We start from the raw sequence: 4,533 nt of genomic DNA, 5'->3' as shown, positions 1-4,533 counted from the left end.
GGGTGGCTCAGTTGGTTAAGTGGCTGTCTTAGCTCAGGTCATGATCCCGGGTCCTGGGATTGAGCCCCACATCGGGCTCCCTGCTCAGCGGGAAGCCTGCTTCTCCCTCTCCCACTCCCCCTGCTTGTGTTCCCTCTCTCTCTGTGTCTCTCTCTGTCAAATAAATAAGTAAATAAAATCTTAAAAAAAAAAAGAAAAAAGGTGTTGCATTAAAATTTTTAAAATACTAGTTCAGATAATTGTTAATATCGGTATTTTATCTGCCAGCCTCAAAGGCACAGAAGTTTGGCTTTGAACTCAGAGTCTTTCAAATATTTGTTCAGGTGTTTGAGCCTCAGATTGAACATTTGGAAAGCTAAAGACCAAATGCATATTTCATTTTATTTTTTGGTATCTCTGAACTTGCTTGGGAATAATAATCATTTAATTTTGTTAGGTAGCATAATGTTTAATCAGCATAAAAGTCATAGTCATAGGAATATTCCATCTGGACTTTTGCTCATATCTATAGGTTAATATCTTATAATACCTCCAAGTATAGGTGAGGATTCTATCTGTAACTTGGAATAAAAATCTCCTTACATTCTTTATATGTTAAAATTCTATTACTCGATTATATATAAATGTGTATTTAATATTTCCACAATTACTGATGATTGTGAAAGCTAATAATTTATGTATAAATATTATTGGGCATTCTCAAATAAATAAATACAACATGTTTTGACAATTAATTTATAAAGCATAAAATCCTGGGGGGATTTTATATCCTTTTTGAGACATGTATACATATACCTTTATATCCATAAATGCCAATAAAATTTGAGTAATAATCTAAGCTATAATAACAATGATATTATACCTTTATTCTAATCTTCTTGCTATGTTTCTAACATTCAACAAAATAAGTTTAACTACAATTTAAAAATTATGTTTAAAATTTTTAATTTAATTTCAGTAAGGCATGAAATAAGGCCAGTAGGCCTGGGGAAAAAACAACCCTGAGTGGATTTTCTTCAAATCATAAAAGAAGAATGTAAATGTTGACCCCTCAAAAACGTGTTCTAAGAAAGAAAAACTGCAAAGTCAAGTATGATACTACTCAGAATAAATCAACATTGATCAAGACATAATAAAGCATATGTTTATAGTTTAATGGTTTAAAAAATGAAAATGTTACAGGAAAACAAGGCATCCACTAAATATTTGACTCTTCAAGGCCCTATGTAAAAGCATCATTTTGTACCTCAAATCTTTATTATCTACTGCAGGAACAATCTAAGTGAGAAATTATTTTTCCCAAACCATAAAATTCAAAATTCATTTCTGTTTAAAATTGTTCTTTTAAATAAAAATTCAGATCTATTTAAAATTCATTCTATAATAGTAATTTTGGCCTCATTCGTCATTGGGCCAGTTAGCATTTAGCTAAAATTGTGTATCAGTAGGGGCACCTCTAAGCTATGCCTTTACTTGAAAAGAAATCTCTTTCAAAACACATACAGGTATCTACAAATTTCTCACATCCCAGATTCGTCCGTGAGCTAATCTGTCTTTATTAGAACAGTAAAAATTATATTAGATCAGTTTGGCTGCAGTTCACTAAATAATCTGTTTCCGAATTGTGTAAATGTAGGTATCCTCCAAGGATTTATGGCACTTCCTGGTTCTAGCCGCCCCCAGAGCATTTACAATTTCTGTTGAGTGTGTTGTTTTATGTCTTCACACAAGCTTCACCAGAATCATAGGGCACAGTCAGGGTAGTGCTGATTCAGTAACACTTTCCTTAGTACTTTAAGAGTTACTTTTTTTTTTTTTTAATTGCATTTGGTTTCTCTGAGCCTTTGCCAATTTCTTTTGGGCTTTCCTGAATATATTAAGGTATTTAAAACACTAAACTCTCATGTCTGAAACCTAACAAATGAGAAAGTCCTACTGGCTTCCTACAATAAATGCACTCTAGACGAGTACAAGAGCTTAAGTTGGGTATCCTAAAAAAATTAAATGGTAAATCACTTTACTATTAATTATTTTCTAAAATCTTCATCGCCATACATTTTTTTCCTTTGCAAATCATTCAGCAATTGCATCCTTGAAACATTAGTTTTTTAAAGTGTTGGGCACTTAATGAGTCACATAAAATTTATTCAACTTCTTTCTCTATGTTATCTAATTTATTCATCACGACTATGTGGAGTTTGTACTATTAATATCAGTATTTTACAAAAGAGGAATTTGATGCTGATTGAAGCTATTTTGCCACCCCCCACCCAACAATATACTAGAATATGCTAGAATACGTAGATCTGGATTGAAATATATAGTCTCATTCCAAAGCTCAGGCCTTTATTCACATGCTACTCAGAATATAGTTAGAGGAATCAATAAAATATATTATGGTTTACATAATGGTGACTCTTAACTCTGAACAATTACATTCTAAATACAAGAAATCCCCAGTGAAGACAGGCATTATGTGGCTTAGGATGAAAGTACAGTAATGAAGGAAGTAGTTGGGGCAATAGTTGCTTCGAACGAATCTTGGAAACCTTTGTATAACTTAGCTCATTGATTTCCATATTTTACTGTTGAGTCGTAGGATACCCATAGAAACTCAAAATGAAGGTAGAAGTAATAAGTTTCCAAACATGGGCTCTGAAGCGCAGCTTATCTGGACTCAAATCTTAACGTCTTTCACTTCCCATTCACTTTTGTCAAATTACTTCTATTTAACTATTTGTGCCTCAGTTTCTTCTCTGTGAAATAAGGATAAAAGAACTTATTACCATAGGGTTGCTTTGAAGAACAAATAAAATTAATATATGCAGAATACTGGGGGTGATGCATGATGCTGAACTGGTCTATAAATATAAGCTACTATTCAGTTTAGAAGAATATATTGTTTTGCAGCTGATGTGAGGGGACTCTTCAGTTGTTGTAGCTAACATAGCCTCTCAAGGAAAAAAATAGTTATTGTACATGGCTGCAAAACACAACAAAATGGCCTCACCAGAAATTTATCTAGATTTCTGCAAGAAATAGAATATATCATTTAACTTGAGCAAGGCATGTGATTAAATTTGCTCAGCCAAACTTATCTTGGAGAGGGTTACTTAGGGTTTTCTGGTTAGTGTATGTTTTATTCTAGTTCATTTTAAGAAGGCAGGATGAGTTCCCATATTCAAAGACAAAGTGGAATGCCTATTGGAGCTTTTGCTCTGTCTGATCAGTATCTTTATTTCCTTTGGGAATTAAAAAAAAAAAAGAACAAAGAAAAAGTCCTCACCAGCTTGTCCTCCATAGTTACCGTATAGAGGGAAAGTGTTTGTGTACTTCCTGCACAAAGATGACATGGTTGGTAAAAATGTGAGGAAGTGACCGTTCTGAATAGAGGGACAGGTTCTGAATTTAGTCTAAGGTACATGTGCAGTGACATCCTCAGGCAGAGTCATCTAGCTTTTCTTAAAGACTGAGAAAGATACTCTTTTTTATCACCACAAAGAAAATATCTGAACACAAAGCCTGAGGACTCAGTTCTCTTCAGTATAATGAACACATGTAAATTCAGGTGGTTCATTTCTTCATCTCTTCATGACCACTAGAAGCACTTTCCACAGTGCTATCAGGGAGTTTACCAGATTATTAAGACCCAAGACAGAATGGGTAGATGCAAATTTCTTGAAAGAAAAGGATAGAATTGACTGTATAAATGGTTCATAGATTTGATTTCTAAAAGAGGAAGGCTGAGACTGTACAACTGGGTGAAGGTCTGGCTGTGAAGTCCTGTAAAGGCATATGACTAAGTCCGTCGATGACCCTGTCAGGACAGCAGGAAATAGTTTGGGTATAAGCTAAGTCTAACCAGGACAAGGAACTTGAGGTCACAAAATAGAAACTGACATTTGTATGCAAGGATGAATTTGGGGTGCTGTGTAAAAAAGTACTTAAGATGGGTATTTAAGGCCTTTTCTTTTTTCTAATAGGAACATTTAAGCTTTATTTGTTGTTGAAAGCTACATTAGCCCTGTCCCACAAGCTTCCCTATGTAATATTTTCATATTCATTGACTTGCAAATCTTTTCACATTTTCATTTTGATTAATTAGTTGACTATCGCTCTTTGGAAAAGGTTCTAAAATATTCAGTATCGTAGCCAATGAGGTTTATCGGAGGTGCGATTATTGCTAATTGAAAACTTTTCCTAAAATATTCCAAAAATTGCCCTCTTCTTAAGGCTTGCTGTTGTCATTAGTGTTGCTATTCACTATGTTGTGTTTTGCATTGTTGATTTAACCATTCTGACAGGTGTGAGGTGATATCTCATTGTGGTTTTGATTTGCATTTCCCTGATGATGTGTGATGTTGAGCATCTTTTCATATATGTTTGCCATCAGCATGTCTTCTTTGGAGAAATGCCTGCTAATGTCTTCTGCCCATTTTTTAACTGGATTATTTGGGGGGAGGGCTGGTGTTGAGTTTTTTAAGTTCTTTATATATTTTGGATACTAACCTTTTATTGGATATGTCATTTGCT

General features: G+C 34.1%; 1 pseudogene; it reads left to right on the top strand.

Moving 5' to 3' along the window:
• The first annotated feature begins 4,142 nt into the window (after window positions 1-4,142).
• On the top strand, window positions 4,143-4,205 carry LOC116634837 (annotated as a pseudogene).
• The last annotated feature ends 328 nt before the right edge of the window (window positions 4,206-4,533 follow it).

Source organism: Phoca vitulina, unplaced genomic scaffold (assembly GCF_004348235.1).
Source record: "Phoca vitulina isolate PV1807 unplaced genomic scaffold, GSC_HSeal_1.0 scaffold9, whole genome shotgun sequence".
Taxonomy (NCBI): Eukaryota; Metazoa; Chordata; class Mammalia; order Carnivora; family Phocidae; genus Phoca; species Phoca vitulina.
This window is presented reverse-complemented; position numbering and strand designations above follow the sequence as displayed.